This window comes from Megalops cyprinoides, chromosome 22, assembly GCF_013368585.1.
Source record: "Megalops cyprinoides isolate fMegCyp1 chromosome 22, fMegCyp1.pri, whole genome shotgun sequence".
Taxonomy (NCBI): Eukaryota; Metazoa; Chordata; class Actinopteri; order Elopiformes; family Megalopidae; genus Megalops; species Megalops cyprinoides.
This window is the reverse complement of record NC_050604.1, coordinates 25,360,460-25,368,055: the sequence shown is the minus strand read 5'-3', so window position 1 is coordinate 25,368,055 and position 7,596 is coordinate 25,360,460.

The window sequence follows — 7,596 nt, the reverse complement described above, 5'->3', positions numbered from 1 at the left end:
CACACACACACACTCACACACAAACAGACACACACACTCACACACACACTCACTCACTCACACTCACTCACTCACACACACACACACACTCACACACACACTCACACACACACTCACACACACACACTCACACTCAACCTCTCTGTCTCAGGTTTCTACCTTTGAGGTGATCCTCAACAGAGAGGTCCCCACCGCTGGCTTCCCCTTCCTCACTGCCACACAGGCAGTGTGTTACATTATTATTACAAGCCATGCACACAAAGCACAACACAATTCCAGTCGCACAATACGTCCAATTGATCACATTCGGCACACCCTCCACCTCACAGCACACGCGGTGAGAGGAGAGCCGTGCTCTGGGCAGACCTCCACAGACTCCTGTAATACGGCAGAGCTGCGATTTCCTCTGCTTCGGATCTGAATCGCTCTGCAGCGCGGGGGTGGGGGGGGGGGGGGGGGGGGGGCAGAGGTAAGCATCGCCCGGGGCTCCAGCTCCGCTGACGCAATCTCTTCTCTTGTGTGTGACCTGCGTGTTTCCCTGGGGATCAAAGCAAGGTGTTTACATGCGTGCTCACCTGTGCAGGTGTCTGGCTCTCTCCTGCAGTTTCGCGTGGGGGGAGGGGTAAGAGGGGTGGGTCTTATGTGGTTTGCGTGGAGAGTCTGGCAGGATGAGACAAGTTTAAAAAGAGAGGAGTGCCATGTAGCACTGCACATGTGCAGTGCCTGAAAGCACACTACAGCGTGGGAGAAGGTCAAGGTTCATGCAGTGCAGCTACATCTAACTGAGCAGCAGGGATGCCCTCATTTTACTCCAGTAACGTAAATTTGTTCTAGACCCAACAGAAGCCCTCCCATTGTCTGTTTGTTATATTCTCCTACAAACCGATGGTTCGGTGCGCTGAGATTGAGCAGTTCCTCACTGGTCAAGGGTGGGCACCTCATGGTAATAAACTGTTAAAACAGACAGTACCAGTGTGGTGTAGCGGCAAGGAGCAGGACCGAAAGGTTGCTGGTTCAGTTCCCCATTACTTAACCTATAATATGCTCAATGAAATATCCAGCTGTATATATGGATACAATTGTAACCTATGTAAGTCATCTGCTGAATGACAATATTGTAATGTAATATAGTATTTTCTCTCATTCTTGTTTTTTCAGAAGACCAAAACATTTGTACAGCATTAATGTACCACTTAATTATATGAAATGAAAATTGATATGTTATCTTTCAATGTGTTGTCCAGACTAATTTCCATGAATGTTCAAATCAGTACGAGAATTACACTTGCAATTACATAGCATGTGAATAAATTAACCACTGCAATTTAACTTGCTTATTAGCAATGATCTCTCATCCTCCCGTAACTCAGTATTGCACTGCTACCTGTCAGTATATGTGTTACACGAGTTATATGGTTCCCTCTACTGCCCCCTCTGTTGGTACATGGTTATGGCATGGTTTGAACAGACCAACGCTCATAGCATCTGTTTGTCTACCCAGAAGCAGTACCACATGCCTTATCAGCTTAAAAATATAAATTCAGGGAAATTTGAAGAAGCAAATGAAGAAAAACACAAGACAGAGAAATTAAAAAGCACTAAAAAGCCAGACCAAGACATACATAAACCGTAAACTATGGGGTCCCAATGCAAAAATGAATGTGGGCTTTGAGTATGAAAGTGAATGTGGGCTTTCTGAGTATGAAAGTGAATGTGGGCTGAACTCTCTGTGTCTGTGTTTCCCAATACAGCACAGCAACTAGTTGGTCTTTTCCCCAAGTACACAGATCAAAATTCACCAACAACCAGAAGACACAGCTTTCTAAACACATCCCGTCTCACCCCGCCCACGTTCAGCGCACACATCTGGGCTGGTGTCCTGTGGACGGCAGTGTCTTTCACCATCACCTCAGAAAGGAGTCATCTGAGCTTTAAAAGGTGAGCAACACCTTTCCCTGGTTTCCCAGGATGAGGCTGTCCTGACAAATGGCAGACAGCAAGATCCTATCACACAACATTCCAACATGGTCACTTTCACATGTGGCTACTGTAATCCGACACCCTAATCTCTTTCACACAACACAAGAAAAACAACAAATGTGCAATCACAATGAGTAACAAAATCTGCTGCAACATATTATGTTAGAATGTTTCTGTGGTCTTTTTTCCTGAACCATGGTGCTATCCTGCAGATAGCATACATCAATGCACAGGGATACAGAACATTTTTTCTTGCAAAAATGGATTAGATAATAATGAGGTGAAACACACCATGCTCCAACACCAAGATGTCTGCAGATGACATCCCTTTTTCGTCACACTGGCAAACACAGTTTTGTAGTCAGTGTTTGGAGAGCATGAACTGAAGCCAGTGACACTGTTGTTTGATTCTGCCCACGTAAAAATTCCAAATCTCCATGTTTTCCTAGTATCTATAATCATAGCTTTAATGTAGTTTACTAAAAAGGTTACAGTAGCACTTTGCAAGACATTTTTAACACTGATTTTCCCTAATTGTCCATTCAAACACCAGGAATACAAACGCTACAGTCAGGTGTACTGTGCACGGTAACATCCAATATGTAGATCAGTCTAGTTTTGAGGTTCCTCTCCTGTATTACCGGCAAGCTAAAGACCATCTTCAAAACCTCAGGTTCTGACCACCACACTGAATGAGGTTAGGAGTAGCCACTCCAGTTCAGACTGAGGTCAGTGGTCTAACCACAAGGAGGATGTTTATGTCTATGACATACTACAACATGATACAAATCTTTAGACTCAAATGTCAGGGAAGGGGTGTAGTTACAGTAGTATGCAATAAACCTGGGACACAGCTGATAAGTAAAACATGACAGAAGACTACACTTACTGAACACTTCCCACCATTGGGAAAGCTTGTATAAAGAGAGGTCTCATGTTTACTGAAAAGTTCACTCCATTTTGTTTGGATTTTTCCCATCCATAAGTTTCAGAAATACAATCGTGGGTATCCTTCATCTGTTAATCTGTTAGTTTTGGACTCTCTGTCCTTACTTTCACCCTTGTGGGCTCCTGGGGGGAAAGCGTTTGTTCCTCTCTCTCAGGACGGAGTGATTCCTTCCCTCTCTCTCTGCAAGGCGTACTGTTTCAGGGCCCGTTTCGGAGGGGTGAGGGTGTCGCTCAGTCCTACCCTCCTCTTCCTCCCCGGACCCCCATCCGCATTCGGCTCCTCGCCGGGAGAGGAGCGGGGCAGTACAGGCTCGCCCGGGTGGCAGTCCGCACTCGGGTCGCGGGTCTCGGTGGCGGGGGGCAGGGTCTGCAGGTCGCTGTCGTGGGCGAACTTGCAGCCGCCACCGAAGCGGCAGCGGCCGTCCCGCCGGTAGGCGATGCAGATCTTGCGGCCGGCGATCTGGGAGGGGCGGGGCTGCAGCGTCAGGGGAACGTGCTTCTGCAGCACGCTCAGTCGCTCCTCCGCCTGCACACGGAACGGGTTGGCGAACACGCTGCTGCCTGGGAGCGCCGCCCCGCCGCCGGCCAGTGGGGGCGGGGGCAGTTTGTTCCCGGGGCCATCGGGGACGGGGGCAGGCTGGGGAGCCTCGGGGGCCGCCGCCGGGATGCTGTGAGAGGCCGGTTCCGCCTCGGTCTCCGGCTCCACCTGCTCGTCATCCTCAGCGTCTGACTCCGACTCGCTCGATCCCGACCCCAACTCCAGCAGGAAATTCCTGCCCTTCTTCTCCGTTTCTCCTTCACGCTTCCCATCCCTCACTCCTTCCTCCAACCTTGGGAGGAATACAGAGAATGCAAGCAGGTCAATGTTTGCATTACATTACATACATGTAAATCCAGAGCGACTTCCATCACAACAGAAAATAAGTGTATCCATTCAGTTTAAACGTGCAGTGTCAGACCAGTGAGTGTGAGCATAACACAATATTGCACAAATTCTGTGGAGCCACTTGAGCTCAGTCCAGAGTAAAAGGTCTACAGAAACTTCATTTAGTAGCTTTACTGATGTACTGTTGGTGTGGGACACTTTTTCAGGGTATCCAGAAACATTTATGATCATCCTCATAAATTGCTGGCATGTAGCAGACACTCTTAGCCAGAACAATTTAGATGGATAACATGTAAAAATTGTAAACTATTTATAAATTGGTTATTTACTCAGACAGTTCTTGAGCAAATACCATGCCAAAGGGTACAGCAGCATTGCCCCAGCTGAGAATCGAACCAGCAACCTTTGGGTTACGAGCGCTGCTCCTCACCACTACGTCACACTGCCGCCCCATCGGGGAAGACTATGGAAATCCGGCCATTTGATCCGTGTTTTTACATAGGCATCAAGAGACTGACGGCGCCCAGAGGAAGCGTCAATGCAGCGCAGAATTCATTCAGCCAGCTAGCCTGTTACTGGAGCACAGATCCGCCGTAGGTCTGCTAACTACCCAGCTGGTACTTGACGTTGCAGACGTCATAACTGCCATAACATTAACTAACTTGACGCATCTTGTCCAGGTTGCTACTTTAGTTAGACAATAAATATTGATCAGAACATTACTTTTTAACCAAGTTAAAGTGCGTACCCCCAAACAAGTGGTAGCTACAACCAAATCATCTTAGATTACGTACATTTCAGTCGAGCTACATAAACAGGTAGCAGAGGCGGGTTTGTCAGCTGCACGTTCGGTTACCATGGCGTTTGATAGTTTAATAGCGATATTATACATCATTATGTTGCTTTATAGTCTGATCCAGTTAGCCAGCTGGCTAACCTAGTTGCGTTCCAGCCACTTAGCTAACTATAAAACTAAGGGTACTTACATTTCCTGATTTCCCTCTTCTCCGTCTCCTTCGCTGTCTGAATCCGACGACAGACCGTAACCAACCAGAGAGTTGATGCCCGCAGACATTGTGAAAAGGTGATTTCCCGGCCTTTATCGTCCTAAGTGCTTTATTTAACACGAAGCACTGGGATTTCCCTAACCGCCCAGTGATGACAGGGTCCTGTGGGAAAACTCGTTATTTAATCTCTTCAGTGGATAGAATATTGGAGCCAAAATGGCGTCTACTAACCCCACTGCGCAATCTGCACTGTGCCCTGAGAGTATAGCGCCACACGTGTTGTAGGGGTGGTATTGCACTTTGAACGAAAGGTCAGGAGGAGAGTAAATATGAAGCTAAATGTCAATGAAATTGTTTCTCATGAACACAATGCACTACTTGTACAGGCACATCGGACTTACTCAAAGGAAACACACGTTTTGTCATCGCCGTCTGGATATTCCAGAACAGCAGGTTTACCTCGCTACCTGAAAGATGTGACAAGTTTTGCTGATGCTAGTCTAATTTTGTCCTAATGTTGCAAATCGTACTGCCCTGAATTGCACCATGTTTTGTTTCGTGTCCCACAAAGGTGGATTGCATAGAAATACATTTTGGCTAATCCCGCAACAGCAAATTTAAACCTTTAGGTCATGCAGGTTCTTTATTAGTTAATCCAATGCATACTTTGCAAAGTAGACAGCAATCTGTCCCTGGCCAGCCTGGGTATTCCCTTGCCCAGTGATTCTCAGTCCTACTCCTGGAGGCCCACTGTCCTGCATATCTTCTATCTGTCCTTGCTGCTTGATTAAATCAGGTGTGCTCAGCTAATCAAAAGTGTCACTGATGAGTTCAGTCGGGTAGGTAGAGCAAGGATAGATAGAAGATATGCAGGACAGTGGGCCTCCAGGAGTAGGACTGAGAAACACTGCCCTAGCCTGACCAGTGAGAAAAGAATGCTAAAACTCATCTTGCTACTTTAAGAAGGATATTGGCAATGTAACACCAAAATAACTCAGCGCTGAAAAAATTGTCCAACTGAAATATCGCCTGAAGCAATGAGACGTGTTCTACAGAAAGCATTCCAAGGTAAACTGTTACTCTACTGTGTGGTCACATTAAATATTTACCCATGAACTAAGCTGAATTATTTTATAAATCAAATAACAAAAATGTCATTTTGTTTGTCTTTGAGCGGTAAACTCAGACGTAGTTTGTTTTTCTGTCTTGTGGAGAGAAACACATGTAGAGATCTACAGGAACTCTCATCCGCACTGGTGTGTGAGTCTTCAGCTAAATACGGCACCCTCTGTATTTATTCATACCCCTGAATAAAAAGGAACAAAAACATGGCATAGAAGAACAAAAATATGTAACTGGTTTTCATTTCTGCTTCATTTAGTAAAAGTAGCCATATTGTTCCCAAATAATAAATTTTATTCTTGAAAATTTATTCATTTATTCACATATTTTATTCACACGCCTGCAGCTGGTGTTTTGTAAAGTCTCCCCTGGCCTGGATTCCAAGGCTTCTTCCGGTAGAGTTTGATGTGGTTCTGATGCTTCTGAGTGAGTGGTATTTGTGCATTCGTCATGGCAGAATTGCTCTGGGTTCCTCAGATCTGTGGGGTTTCATTTGTTCCTTTCCTGAGTTTGAAACACGAATGTTAGATTTGACTGAGGTCCAGTGAGTGACATTATCAAATGACAATATCATTTTTGTGACCAGTTAACTATTTCATTGTAGTCTTGGATAAGTACTTTCAAGGATTGTCATGGAATAACATTAAAAATAATAATATTCAGAAAAATAAGCATAAAAATTCAGTAGGTATTGTTTTTTTTCTTTTTATGGTATGATTGCAAATAATATATTTTAGTCCTGAAATTGTGAGGATCATATTTATTCACACCCCTGCTTAGTATTTTGTAATCGCACCTCTGTTGTGGGTTAGAGAGTCAAGACTTTTCCTGTATCTTTTGCTGAGGTCTTTCTTAGGAGGTCTGTAGGTTCCTCTTTGTTAGGATTGTTCTTGGTTCTTCTGATCTTTTGTTTTTCCTTTGTGAGCTGTCATCTTGAGGTTGACCTGCATATGTTTGATTGAATTGTGGTATGGACATATTTAATATATAATTATTCTGTGCTGAGTTAACCCTTTCTTTGTAGTTTTATTGAATATGTTGTGTCATTGTCATGCTGGAATGTCCATTTTCAGCCAAACATCTTGGCAAAGAAAACCAGATTTTTTTTTGCCAAAATGTCCTGGCACCTGTTGAAGCCCATGGCTCCCTCTATTTTAACAAGGGCTCCAGTACTCATAGAACCCAAAAAGGCAACAACATAACAGACCCCATACCATATTTCATTGTGAACGTGTTTTTTTTTTCTTCTCAATGGAGCTTTTTATGCCAGACTGATGAACTCATCCAACACCAGTTATAATTTAAGCAGACCATAAAGGCATGCCTGCGGTTATCACCCAGCTGTAGTTTACCACATTCATGGTGCTGCTTCCTTGCGGTTTGCCTTCTGAAGATGCTTCTTCCTTGCAGCTCGGCCATGAATGGCATTCATGCTAGTCACTGCGGTACTTTTTCGCACTTTGTGACCAGAAGATGCCGGTTTGTTTCTGAAGCTGCCAGCTGTTGCTCTTGGACTTGCAGGTGTCTTATAAAACCGCAGACAATGGTGGATGATACACAGTACTGTTAAATTTATAAATAGTGGACACCACGGTGGAAAGTGGTATGTTTTCAGTGATTTTATGTTTCATAGCAATAGCTGACTGGCTTATT